Source organism: Nyctereutes procyonoides, unplaced genomic scaffold (assembly GCF_905146905.1).
Source record: "Nyctereutes procyonoides isolate TBG_1078 unplaced genomic scaffold, NYPRO_anot_genome, whole genome shotgun sequence".
Lineage (NCBI taxonomy): Eukaryota > Metazoa > Chordata > Mammalia > Carnivora > Canidae > Nyctereutes > Nyctereutes procyonoides.
Window position 1 is genome coordinate 3364219 of NW_026575048.1, and position 15244 is coordinate 3379462.

Consider the following 15244-nt stretch of genomic DNA (forward strand, 5'->3'; position numbering starts at 1 on the left):
AACAGTCTCCTAAACCTAGAGAATTGAGTCCAAGAATCTTGCTGCTTCTACTTCTTCCTCAACACATTCAATCCTGAAAAAGATGCTTATTGAATGGAACTGAGAGAAAAGATTCAGCGGGGAGAGAAAGGTTTAAAGTATGCTTGTTGCCAAGGTTGCAAAGTGTAGACAAATTGCCATGTGCACAAAATGCTCTGTGAAATGCCCTGATTAGCTCAGTAAGTACAATTCAGGTCTTGGCATCAGTCGAGAGGGGATCTGGTTATTCACAAAGCAAATTCTATCACTTCAACATTTATCACTTGCTCTTGAAGGGTCTTCATGGGCTGAGAGTCAAGATCCAATCCTGAACCTGCTACCCACCAGCAGAGTGCCTCTGACCACCTGACCGTCTGACTATCTTTTTAATTGCTTTATTCCAGAAGATGATTGGGCCAGACAAACAGAGTAAAGTTTCTCTCGTAACTTATTTTCTGAAAGAAAAGTATTCACATGGCCACTGAATTTAAAAGAAAATAGCTCAACCAAAAGTAAAATAATCTTTAAACAATAGTGAAATGAGAGGAAAGTGAGATAGATGCTGACTTCATTTCTGAAATATGATACAGCCGTAGTCAAGTTTATCAAAAGCTTCATTTTTCTTCAAAGAAGTTGAGATCCATGTGTGTCTGAGATAAACTACGGAAAATTGGGAAATGGGGCAAAATTGTGGGGGGAAATGTGGTATTCATTAATTTCTTTGTAACACAAATCCATGTGTTTTTTTAAAAGGAAAATTAAAAAGAATGAAAGAGAAAGAGGTTCTAACTATCCCTTCTGGATATCCAACTACAATTTGAATAGCAGAAGTTACATAAGCATAAGCTAAACATGAGTCATAATATGTAAAGCCCCAGGCTTCTTAAAGTTCTGGAAGAAAGGGCTACGGAAACCATAAAAGTCATTATCAGGGAACCTTTTGTCATGACCCCTGGTGAATGGAAACCTAATTTAAACCAATCAGTAAAAAACTGGAAATTAACCTAAAATTAAATTTTAAAAACTCTTGGCTGAAATGGAAATGTCATTATCCATGTGGTTTAGGAGTTCATGTCTTCTGTTACTATATCAAAGAAGAAGGAGGAGGAGGAGGAGGAAGAAGAGGAGGAAGGGTAGGGAGAGGAGGAGGAGGCAGGGGGAGGAAGAGGACAACTGTGGAAGACCGAAGCATAGGAGATGGTTCATTTGCACATGGGCTCATCACATGATAAGGAAGACCAATGAAACTACGCATTATACTCCAACAAGCCAAATGTCTCCAACAGCCCACCCTGTGAGGACTCTTGGTAACATCATTTGGAAGGTTCACATCTGGGAACATGGGATCCATAGACCTTCATCCCTCACTGACCAAATTGTAGGACCTCAGATCTCCTTCCCCCTTTCTTGTGAGGCTATGGGGGCACCCACCAATCGTGTTGGAAATTAACCTAAACTGTGTCCAGGTCACGTTCTATCAGCACCTCTGAGGCGGTGATGGTTCTTGTCCGTCTGCATCACGTCTCATGTAGATGTGACCAGCCTGTATCTGATGAGCCACCTGTGCTCTGCCACACGCACTCATGAGGTGGCATTTAGCCACCCTTGACTTCAGGCTCGTCCACTCCATATCCTGTAGGGGACGACTTTCCTGTCTCAGCTCCTGGCATATGAAGAGGAGAAGGAGGAGGAAGGGAAGCTCCCAAAGAGGCCTTGCTTGGGCCCTGAGCTGGCATTTCCTCCAGTTTCCTACATGTCTGTCCCCTGCCTGGTGTTACAGGTACCCCCAGTGAGGTGACGATGGAGTGAGATCACGTATCAGGCATCGCTCTCTATAAGAGCTCGATTTCCACTCTTCCCAGGGCCCACTGCTTAGTATCAACACTGGCCACACTCCATCTATACCGGGGGCGGGGAGTAAATGTAATGTATTTTCCCCTCTTAGGAATCCTACTGTTCCTTTCACGGTCTGATTTCCATTGCCAACTCCCTCCCACAGCCCCAGCCTTTGCAGCACATCCGATGCTGAGGATGTAGTTCAACTTCTTGTCCAAGGACCCTGGGTGCCACTTTGAAATGATGAGAGGGGGCTCATCAACTGTACCTAACTCCACAAGTCATGCTGCTGAGCCCCATCACAACTCAGCCAGAGAGGCCAATATTTCCATAACAAGAACTGTCTGCTTCTTTTGGTTTAATTCTCTCTGGAAAGATTGTTCTCTGCCACTGAGATTTAGTCAGTTCACTTGAAGAACAGTAACAGGCTGTCCTTAAGCAAGCAGATCTGTGAAATTAGTTCTGGTCATCAGTGGGCCAGCCCGTATCCTCCACCATCCAAACAAGCACAAATTCAATAAGTCCTATTTTAGAGGTACAAGCCAAAGGAAAGACATGATGTCTTCTGGCTACAGGGAACAAAATAGTAGTTATGGTAGAGATGTCACTCACCCTGAAGCTTGAAACAGAGGAATTTATGACAGGCAGAAAATGATATTGTATTCTGTGCTGAGAACAACAGCTTCAAAAAAAAAAAAGAAGAAAGAAAGAAAGAAAGAAAGAAAGAAAGAAAGAAAGAAAGAAAGAAAGAAAGAAAGAAAAAAAAAGTGCAGAGGCCTGAAAGCAACTGCTGTACTTGGAAAATTGGCAAGTAGTGCACTGTGGCTAAAATATCATGTGTTTGACTGGAGACACTGGAAATGCTGGCAGGAGCAGATTCTAGAAGCTTTTCGATGCTATGATAGGGAGTTTGAAGCTTCTTTCAGAAAGCAAACTGGCAACATGATACAGCCGGTCTCAGACCAGAGTGATGTATTTTGTGATATATTGACTTTGAGATGGGTCCTCACACACGGAGGGAGCCTTCCCCCACCAGTCCCTCGGAGGATGACCTGCAGATGTGACAGGAGCCTTGGGCCGATGAGCATGAGTGATTTGGCTTGCAGAGTCCTGGGTCCCTGAGATCTCTGCTGTGCCACCCTGACGCAAGAGTGTGCTGTCATGGTGAAATGCCTCCCTTTTGGGCATTTCCTTTGGATTCGAGAACAAACTCCCAATGGCTGATTGAGATTGTTGCCATAGTACTGCTGGAGCTGTTGCAAAGAAGCTGTAGAGGGATCTTGTGTTGGTTGTTAATATGAGCATTCAAGAAAAGGTCAAGCTGTCTTCAAGAGCATAATCAAATTAAAAGAAGCTGGAGAGCACTAGGGACCATATATGAGCATAAGGGACCATATGAGAATTAACTACCCCGTAAAAGTCTTCACCAAGGACTCTGCATACTGTCCATGCTTAAACATGAAGGACTTTTCACCCCAGCCAGCCAGTCATATTCTTTGCTGGATGAAATGTTTGTGTTCCTTCAAAATTCATATATTGACGCCTAAATCCCCAGTGTGTTAGTATTAGGAGATGGAGACTTTGGGGAGGTGATTAGGCCATGGGGGTGGGGCTTTCATGAATGAGATCTGTGCCCTCATTAGAAAAATGCCCAGAGAATTTGCTTCCTCTCTCTCCCCACATGAGGAAACAAGAGAAGATGACTGTCTCTAAACCAGGATGCAGGTCCTCATCAGACAATCTGCCATCACCTTGATCTTGGACTTCCAGCCTCCAGAACCATGAAAAAATCAATGTTTGCCACATAAGCCACATAGTCTACGGTAGCCTGTTTTAGCAGCTTGAACTGCCTGAAATATCCCGCAAACCAGCAGCAGAAATTTGGGGCATGTGCCCATCAATTCGACGTCACTTGGCATGGCTGTCATTAGAGCTGCTCGTCACATAGTGTTAGAATGGCTCCTTCCTGGCATAAAAAGAGTATAGTTCTCTTTCTCTCTGACATTAAGTGGGAATAAGAGTTGCTTTGACCAGTAAAATGAAAGCAAAACGTGTCACGTCCAAAGAGAAGAATTAGGAGCCAGTGTGCATCAGCCTCATTCCCATCCCATGGATGGACTGATCGGAAAAGCACACATCAGGACGGAGCATCCATTAGCCTGGGACCCGGAGGGACCAAGAGGAGTGGAGTTCAGATGCTGACCCACACGGGACGTGCTGTGGGAGCAAACAGTGCGTCTGTGTGGTACGAAGCAACCGAAAAGTCCAGATTGCTCGTTACTGCGCTGTAGCTAACCGCTTGCTGACAAATACAAACGGCCGTCTTCCCTTCCGCTGAGTACTACGTGGCAAGACTCTCCAAGTCAGGAAACGTGAGGATGAAACTAATTTGTCAAGCCATCAGATTGTTTTGAAAGACCTTAGACATCTGTCACTAAAGGTACAAAATAAATATATAAGGACTATGCAGAAACTCGGTCAAATAGATAGAAATTGAACATTTCTTACTGGGGAACAATGAAAGACGACACATGGCAGGTGACGTGCTGAACAGACAGCGATGCTGGAGGGAGGTGGATGCTTGTCTTTTATTTTATTTTATTTTTTATTTATTTATTTATTTTTTGTTGTTGTTGTCTTTTATTTTAAAGTGAAAGCTTCTTAAGAAATATATGGAAAATGTTACAGACGAGCCCGTCGGAGGCAGCAGTATAAATGCGCTCAAGAAGCACGCCCGTCTTCTTCTGGAAGAGGAAGGGATTAAAGCAGAGTGGAAGTGCAGGCAGGCAGGGCTGGGGTGAAATGGAGAGTTGGGAATGATGGCCCAGATGACCTCTGGCTCGTCCCAGAACTGCTTACGGAGTCTTTGTGACATGCCCACCGCATCAACCCCAGCGCAGATAGAGTGTTTTCAGAAAAGGCCCCTATTCCGTTCCTGAACCCGAACATCTCACAAGTAAATCATTCTCAGATGTTTCCAAATTAGGAACATCTACTGGGGAAGCGAAGGGTTGCTTTGCTCTCTGAGATGTGTTTGATCTTTTCTATTTTATCAGTTAACTGTCCGTGTTTCTCTGTTTCCTCGTTGCTCAGTGAGATGATCTGTACAAAGAAAACGACCTCACGTCTGCGCGGAGACCACGTTCTGCTCCCCGTGATCTCTGACAGCCCACTCTCCCCGCGCAGATCTGCTGGCGCTTGCTCGCTCAAGAGGAGGCCAGGAGTGGTAACCAGACACGCCGAGGTCGGGAGCCTGCCGTCTGCTTTCTTACAGGACACCGAGCGACTGTGAATGCGGAATTTTGCCCATGCTCTGAGGGGGGTAAATATGACTTGCAAAATGAAAGAAAGCATTTTAACAGAGTAAAACATGGCTCGCTCAGTCTCCTCCTCCTTCTCTTCCTCCTACTGCTTCTCCTCCTTCTCCTCCTTCTCTTTATCCTTCTCCTCCTTCTGCTCCTTCTTCTTCTTCTCCTCTTCCTTCTCTTCCTTTCTCCTCCTTCTCTTCTTCCTACTCTTCCTTCTCTTTCTCCTTCTTCTCCTCCTTCTCTTTCTCCTTCTTCTCCTGCTCCTCCTTCTCCTTCTCCTTTTCCTTCTCCTCCTCCTCCTGCTCCTCCTGTTCCTCCTTCTCCTTCTCTTCCTTCTTCTCCTTCTTTCTCCTCCTCCTGTTCCTCCTTCTCTTTCTCTTCTTCCTCCTCCTACTCCCCCTTCTCCTCCTTCTCCTTCCCTTCCTTCTCCTCCTTTTCTTCCTCGTTCTCCTTCTCTTCTTTCTCCTTCCCCTTCTCCTCCTTCTTCTTGTTAGCATGTTTTTTTTTCCCCCTTGCAGGATATCCCAGCACATAGATAAAGGAATGGAAGTGATTGTTGTTTGTGCCTAAATGTGTTTACCTACACTTAACATTTTTTTTTAAGTCTTTAACTCTTGCAACAATCCTATGGACCTGACAGACATATATGGAACATTCCATCTAAAAACAGTAGAATGTAAATTCTCAGGTGCACATGGGACATTCACCACAATAGACCACACACTAGGCCAGAAAAGACTCCAGACAAGTTCAGAAAGACTGAAACTGTACAAAGTATTTGTTCCAATCACAGTGGAATGTAACTAAAAATCAATAGCACAAGAAAAAGCTGGAAAATCTACAATTTGTAGAAATAAAATAAATAATAAATAGATAAAAAGAATGTGTTGTTTAGCATACAATTGCTTGCACGACAATTGAGTGAGGGGTGGCACAAGAGAAATTACAAAATAACTTAAGACAAATGAAAACAGCATATTGAAACTTATGAGAAGCAGCAAAAGCAGAGAGACAAGTCTATAGTCAATACATGCGTTACTAAGAAAAGATCTCAAATTAACCACCTAGCTTGACACCTCAAGAAACTAGGGGAAAAAATCAATCCCGAGGCTACATTAATAAAAATAAGGGCAGAGATAAAGAAAATAGATAATGGAAAGACAATAGAAAAAAAAAAACACAACAAAACTAAAAGATGTTTTTTTGAAAAGATGAATTAAACTGACAAACCCTTAATGATGGTCGAAGACCCAAATAACTAAAACCAGAAAGGAAAGAAGGAATGTTTACCACTGATGCTGCAGAAATGAAAAGATGTATGAGAGAATACTCCTGAATAATTTGGGAAATGTAGCAGAAATGGATAAATTTCTAGAAAGAAAATATCAAGACTGAATCGTGAAGAAATAGATAATCTAGAGACCAATAACAAATTCTTAGACTTTTGATAAGATTAGTATTATTTATTCTCTGTGTGCTTAATAAAAATCTACCAGCAAAGACATCTGAGTCTGGGTTACTCTTTGTGGGAAAGTTTTTAATTACGAATTCAACTTTTCCCATACATATAGCTTGTTACAATTTTCTATTTCTTCTGTGTCGGGAATTATGTTCTTCAAGGAATTCATCCACTGCAAATTTATTGGCATCCAGTTGTTCGTGATATCACTTTATTACAGCTTTATACTGGCGGGACCTGCAGAAGCCCACAGCTCATCCCTAACATTGGTTATTGTGCTTTTTCTCTTTTACTCCTAACCAGTTTACCTGGAGTGTATTCAAATTATTAATTTTCTCAAAGAACCAAATTTTAGCTTTAGTAATTTTCTGTATTGTTTGCTTACTATTTCATGGATTTTGGCCTTTCTCTTATTATTTTTCCCCTACTTATTTTAGGTTTCCTTCACACTTCTTTTTTTTTCCCACTCCTTACTGTATAATCTTAGGTCTTTGTTCTTAATTTTTTTATTCCATATAAATATTTAAAGATTAAATTTCCCTCCAAACTCTGCTTATAGGAGCATCCTCCATACTTTTCATGTTTTGTTTTCATTTTCACTTAGTTTGAAATATTTTCTAATTTCTCTTCTCGTTTTCTTTTTTTCTTTGCCCCAGGGGTTATTATGAAGTGTGGTGTTTATTTTCAAACTATTTGTGGTTTTTTTCATGTATACCAACTCTTGGTTTGTAATTTAAATGTTGTGATAAGAGAACACAGTTTGTAAGATTTCAAACTTCCTCAAATTTAATAATGCTTATTTTATGGCCCAGTGTATGTTCCATCTAGTGAATGATCCATGAGCACTTGAAAGGAAGCTATTCTATTATTTTTAGTGGTAGTGTTCTATGATGTTAACTAGATCAATTCAGTTAACAGTGTCATTCCAATGCTCGGACTTTATTTATGGTGAGCCTCTTGTTTTGTGAAATACAGAGAAAGATGAAGAGTACTGCTTGCAAGTGTGCATGCCATCCATTTGTCCCTTAACTTCTGTGAACTTTTCTCTTCCTATGCTGTGAAGTCTGCGATGAAGTGCACACACACTTTTGGGATTGTTATACCTTTCTCATAATCAATGCTTTTATTGATATAAAAGACAACCATTAGTTGGGAGTGTGAAATATGCAGTCCGAGGACAAGCAAACCCTGTGTTAGTGAAGATCCTTAGTTCCCATGACAAGCTCTGAACATCCATGTGGGGTGAGCTATTGTCAGTGTATTGTTCTGTTGTTCTGTCTAGGTGGGACAGAGGGAAACGAGGTAAAAAGCTGCCACCGCTTTAACACAGGGACATTGCATTACAGCCTAAGAAGTCAATCCTAGAGGGGCACCTGGGTGGCTCAGTTGGTTAAGCTGCCTGACTTGATTTCCACTAGGTCACAAAATTGAGCCCCATGTAGGGCTCTGTGCTCAGTGGGGAATTTGCTTGAGATTCCCCCTCTCCCTCTCCTTCTACCCCTTTCCCCTTAATGGAAACGAAGAAAGAAAAGGAAGAAGAAGAAGAAGAAGAAGAAGAAGAAGAAGAAGAAGAAGAAGAAGAAGAAGAAGAAAAGAAGAAGAAGAAGAAGAAGAGGAAGAAGAAAGGAGAAGGAGAAGGAGAGGGACCTTGAGACCTACAGCATAATTCTCAACCATTATATCTGTGCTAAGGTGAATATGAAATAACTTGTTACTGATAACAAATTGTTCACATTTCAAGAGAATTTATAAATAATGGCAGCAGCATTGGGGTATCCTATCACACCAGTGTCCTCAGACCTTTGTGTTTCAGCCTGCTTTCTTCAGCTAGAATGAGTGGAATGGAGCTAGGATGAAGGCTCAACCTGACTTATCTCTGCCCAAGCCCAGGGTGGGTCCCCAGGAGGTGGGGAGGAGATGAAAAAGGGGGAGGTAGTGACATCAGCGGACATGGAAACATTTTTTAAGAATTTGAGAAAAGATGAGAAAATATAACATTTAACACCAGTTCTTTCCTTAATTTAACCAACAACACACCACTTCCCCTGGGCTTTAGTTTGTGCATCCAAAAGTAGGTTGTTATAGTGATCATCTTTCAGATTAAACCTACCTCTGATACTCTATCACTTTATGGCTCCTTTTTAGTCTTGGAATCATGCCTGATATACATATTCAAAGGCTGATCATTTTTTGGCATTTTTTTTCATTTCTTGAATTCTAATGCTGTTCAGATAACTAAAGAAATTCTATTTTTTGTAAAGAAGTCCACATATATGGTTTTTATCATATTATATATATATATATACATATATATATAACTTTGCATCATGCATTTATCATTCAAAATTCTATCAGAAAGAACCAATAAATTCTTTATAATCCCTGCTTTAATGATTGTATAATATTCTGTTGTGTGATTAAATAATAACATATTCAAATATTCCATTACTATTGGACATTAGCACAATTTCCACTTTTCCTCCATGATAAATAACACTAAAATGAACCCTTTATGCAAAAAGCGCTGTATGCCTTCCAGCTCTTGCTGGCCGTTCTTCCAGAGGAAGTGCCCAGAAGTCCTGACTCAGAATCTGGACAACTTTTCATATTAAGGTGGTTTGCAATTAACCTATTTCCCTCTCAAGTCTATGGACAAGAGTGCCCATTCTACATTGGCTCCTGCTCCCTGGACAGCTAGAGTTCTTACATTTTGGTTATTCCTTCTTCTCAGATTCACGATGCATGCTTCTCCTTAAAGTTGGCACTCCTGAGGATTTGCCATCCTGGAACTTCCACACAATTGTCACATGAAAACACTTGTTCATTAAGCTAAAGTACACATAAGTGCCTGGTCTATCATTAAGGTCTCTGTCCCTTACACTGCCCTCAAGGACTATTTGTTAGTCTCCCAAGAGTTAAGGCTATGGAGATTCTTGATACCATCAAAGGCATTGTCCCCCCACAAGATGTTATGGTTCAACCAGCTACTAGCAGAAGCCCTGACACTCTTCTCCCCCTCAAATTTTCTATTATCTCTATTGCTCTAAGTTCAGATCAAGGAGACCATACACTGAGTTAGTATTAACCCTACATGTCAAAGAGCCTTCCATATTACTGGTAGACATCATCTTTTTCCCAATAAAGCCAGGAGAGCTTATACAGTTGCAATCCTGACCCTGTAGAACTGTGTAATAATCACCTATCCTTTGATATATGTTACCGTCATCCATCCCATGAGTTCCAACCAGACTTCAGTGGCCAATTCACCTTGCATCTTTCCTAAGTAGGATATAGACTCAGGCATTCAGGTCAACACTTGCTCTTCAAGATAAATGCCCTTGCAGAACATTTTGTTTCTTTTTCTTGACTTAATTGATTATGAATCAAAGCAAAAATAAGTATTATTATTTACTGAGCACCTCATTTGAAAAAGAAATAGTTATAAAATATGTTCTGGCATAAATTTGGAATGAAAAATGACATAGAAAAATGAGATAGGTAGGTTTCCCAGAATTTCCCAGTAGAATGATTAAAAACAAGAACTTCCCAGTCAAGCTTGTTGGTCATATCTCAGCTCTTCCATATAGAAAATATGACCTTTGGCAATTTGCATATCTGCTTTAAAGCCTCATTGTCCTCATTTGGAAAGAGAGATTATAATCATAGTATTATTCCATGAGGAGCAATATGGACTAAATAAAAAATATGTGTAAAACATATATGTACAATATATGTAAAATATTTAACAAGCTATCTGACATATAGTAACCACTCAATAATTTCTATAAATTATTATAATTTATTTTCTTATATATTTCTAATATATAATATTTCATATATAAAAAATGACTAATCCAACAGGGACACATCTAGACTGAATGCAAATAGGGTTTCAACTCCTTATTTTGTATATGTCAAAAACGAAAAAATTAAAGAATAAGGAAAATGACATTAATTATTACTATTAGCCAAGTATGGTGGCAGTTCCTTTTTCATTTTGTAGAAATGCTATCTTTGCCATATGACTCTGGAAATTGAAAAAGAACCAATTATTAAGTACACTGAACATCATTCCTCTACTTTTATAATACAACAGGAAATCTGCCTGAGATAGTCAATTAAAGCAGAAGTTAGTCTAGATACGGTTTCTTCATATTTTCAAGTCCAGCGTGCCTCAACATCTGCAAGACCACTGCTATTACAGAGTGCCCCGAGTTTATGAAGGATTGGGGAAATTATCTTAATGCGTTTCCATAATAAGGCTTCCCACTCCTCCCTCAGAAGAGATGCTATCTATGGAGATCAGTTCCAAAAGGAGAGAGAGAAGTCTTGACTCCTTTGAGTTGGTATCCAGGTAGTCAACAGTGGCAGAGCTGAAGAGAAGGTATTACAACTCATTTATAAAATGAGAAAGGAATAGTCTTTCAACCAGTGGTGCTGGGAAATTGGAGTACTTGTACAAAGAAGGAAGTTGAATTCTGACTTCACATACTTTGCACTGAAAACAAAAGCAGTGCAACATTACTAATAGACCTAAATGTAAGGACTAAACCTATAAAACTTTTAGGAGGAAACATAGGAATACATTTTTGTATCATTGGGTGAGACAATGGCTTCTTAGATATGATAGCAAACATACAAGCAATGAAAGAAAAAAGAGACATGTAGAACTTCATAAAAATCAGACACACTTAAACCTCAAAGGACAGGAAAATGAAAATACTGTCCACAGAATGGGGGAAAATATTTACAAATCATATAGTCAATGAGATACTTATATTAAAAACACATACTTTTTAAAAGGCAAAGGATCTTAAGATATTTTTCCACCAAAGACATACAAATGGCCAATAAGCACATAGAATGATGCTCAACATTGTTCATCATTAGGGAAATATAAACCAAAACCACTGGGAGTTACTGCTTCACACATATTAGGATGGCTATCATCATACAAACAGACAACAGCAGAATCTGGACAAATCGGAACACTCATTCATCGGTGGCATGCAGGTAAAATGGTGTAACCACTTGGAAAGTAGTTTGGCAGTTCTTCAAAATGTTAAACATATAGTGACCATATGTCCCAGAAAGTCCATCTCTAGATATAGACCCAAGGGAAAGGAAGAGAGAGTCCACATAGGACCCTGTACATACACCTTTATAGTAGCATTATTCACATTAGCCAAAATGTGGAGACGACACAAATGTCCATCAACTGATGAATGGATGAACAAAATGTGGTACATCCTCCCAACACATATTATTTGTTTATAAAAAGAAATATCATAGTGATGCATACTATAACACCTGAAAACATTATGCTAAGTGAAAGAACCCAGGCACAAAAAATTCAAAGTAGGCAAATCCATACAGAGAGTAGATTAGTGATTTCTATGGATTGGAGAGAGGAGTAAAGGGAATAAGTGTTAATGGGCATAAGGTGTTTTGGGGGCAATGAACACTTTTTTAAAGATTTATTTATTTTACAAAGAGAGAGACAAAGAGCCTAAGCAGGAGGGGCAGAGGGAGAGGAAGAGAAAATCTCAAGCAGAGTCTATGCCAAGCTTGAAGCCTGACGCGGGACTCGATCTTATGACTCTAAGATCAGGACCTAAGCCGAAACCAGGAGTCGGATGCTTCATCAGCTATGCCACCAGGCACTGTGAACATGTTCTTGAAACAGATAGTGGTAATGGTCACAAAACTCCGTGGTGATAGTAAAATCACTGAATTGCACACTTTTACAAAGGGAATATTATGATCTTTAAATATATAAATTGTAACTCAGTAAAGCCATTAAAAACTTGATCTACAAGGCTGAGTATCAATGTTGGAGAAATCAAACTTTATTCAGTTATAGGAACAGAGTCAAGAATGGCACTTGGAACCGAGCAGTGATGAGCTAGGAATATAGGGAGGTGGATAGAGGGAAGATTAGCAAGTGTGTAAATACGATAGGAGGACCCATGGCCTATGCCTTCTAAGCAGCTAAATTAAGGGAGGGTCCAGTCATATTAGGGTCAGCCCTGGGGGTTATGGAAGTGTTAATCCAAATCAGTGGCTCATAGGGTATGGTCCAAGAACTTCTGAGACTCTCCAAGACACTTTTCGTTGATCCTTGAAGACAAAATGATCATCATAATAAAACTAAGACGTCATTTGCTCTTTTCAGTCTCATTCTCTAATAAGCATAGAGAGGAATTTTCCAGAAGCTTTCTAATGTGTGATGACATCATTGCTCTGGCAGTGAATGGAATGTGTGCTTCCTTGTTCTTGTGTTTTAAACATTTCTCAGTTTTAATTTCTAATACATTTAATTTTGATAGGGCATGCACAAAGTAGAGATCTTTGAGATCTTCAAAAATCTTTAAGAGTCAATGGAGTTCTGAGATGAGCAGGTCTGAGAACCTCTGGTCTACCTCTGAACAGTGGGTTGACGTGGGTACTGGATGCTTTTACAAGTGGTGGTCCCGTGGGGATCCTGTGCGTGGATGTCAATGGGCTGTGTGCGGGCTGTCTGGATTCCTGAACTCTATGGCACCACTTGGCCTCCACTCTTAATTCAATGTTGCCAACACTGAAGCCCTGTGAACAATAAGGCTAACGTATACTGGTGCTAAATGCCAGAGATGCAGAGGGAAAAATCAAGCAGGCACAATCAGCCTCTATCTGTCTAGAGCGTAGACTCACACTCTCATCTTCTCTTCCTAGACTTCTTGTTCTTCCTCCCAGGGAAAGTCTGCAGATTTTCATGGCCATGGCCAATTAACATGTGCTGTGTCTCACAGAAGCGTTTCTGTGACGTCTCCTTCCACATGGGAACACTGAAGTACACCTTAGCCATGAACGTAGGGGGTCATGTTCTCACCCATATCCTTGCACTAATGAAACTGTATGTTCCCGGGGGTTGCATCACTCAGTACCCAAAACCGTCAAAGGCAGAGATCATTTCCTACTCAGAGCTGTATCCTCGATGCCTACCTAGCACCATACTTTGTATTTCATGAACGTTCAATAAAGCTTTTGATCGAATAAATGAAACAGCTAATTTTCCTCCTACAGAACATAATTATGGGGCTCTCAGACTATAAACGAGTGCGGAAATGCTCTGTATTCTGCTGCTAAGTGGCCAGAGTCTGAATCATGAACCAGCAGCCCTCAATCCAGACCCATCCGCCAAGGAGATCTAGTGTCCAAGATGGCAACACCCCAAGAGCTCAATGAAAGGTTGGTTTCGTGCAAAGCTTCCATACTAAGCCAACGTAATGGACTGTATTCACCAAAATCTCCTGCAGCTACTGCCCTTTGGCCACTTCCTGCAGGCTCTATGGTGTTGTTCTTTCAAATGCAAAAGCGAGGACAGACTCTGACAACAGCACCAGTGCTTTGGGCATGACCACAGGGATTTTATGTTTGACTCACAAAGAGTATCAGGAAATAATGTTCTGGTCCTGGACGATGCCACCTACTTAATGAAAATAAAATGTCAGGCTGTATCCCAAAATGAAAGATGCTAGAAGCATCTAGTCTTTGTGCTCATCTCTGGACATAACGTCTTCTATTTGAAGAAGCGTCAGAAAGAAGTAATAGTTATGTTCTTATTCAATAAACATTTTTTGAAGATTTATTTATTTACTTTGGGGGGGCATACCGTTTCTCCTCAGACAAACCTATAAGGTCCATACTGTGGACCCCATTCTAGAGATGGGGCAACTGAACGACAGCCCGCAGAGGATCCAAGTGACCATTCGGTGCCAGAGCAAGGCTTTGAAGCTTCTTTCTGTACTTTCATGCTGTCTGCCAGCGAGTGTGGACAGATACCCCAGGACAGTGTTTTGTTTGTTTGTTTGTTTGTTTGTTTTAGATTTTATTTATTTATTCATGAGAGACACACAGAGAGAGGCAGAGACACAGGCAGAGGGAGAAGCAGGCTCCACGCAGGGAGCCCGATGCGGGACTCGATCCCAGGTCTCCAGGATCACTACCTGGGCCAAAGGCAGATGCTCAACTGCTGAGCCACCCAGGTGTCCTTCTCCCTGAATTTTTAAATTTCACTCCAGTGATAAATTGATCCACCAGCCTGATTTTTTTTTATTAAATTAATGCCATAGATGAAAAGAAACAGCGTGTTTTACCCACGCCAGGCGACCTGGGCACCCACCCCCCAAGAGCATTTCTGAGAAGTCAGGGTCCCCCCCGAGGCCACTGTCCAGGAGCCCGTGGCCAGAAGCAGCCTGGAAGTCAGGCGTCAGGTGCACGGAGATGAGGACTTCAAGGCCCGTGTGAATCCATGGCGACAGACGGCAGAGGTCTGTCGCCCCCAACACCACCCAACCTGCTAGCCGTGCACGTGCCAGAGAAGGAGGAAATCAGGTGTGGGGTGCACCAGGTGCTGCTGCTGCTCCCAGACTTCTGGGGACCCTGAGGGGCCCCGTTCTTTATCTGCGGAAATTCTCAGACAGATGGAAGAAATGGAGCTTGGCTTGGGGACGTTCCAAAGGCCACCCAGAAGTTTCCACAGAAAGCAAGGCAACATCTGGTACAGTCCCGGGAACACAGTTGCTGAATGCAGACATGAGGTGGGTGAGTCACCTAAGCCCTCTGAGCATGGCTTCCTCCG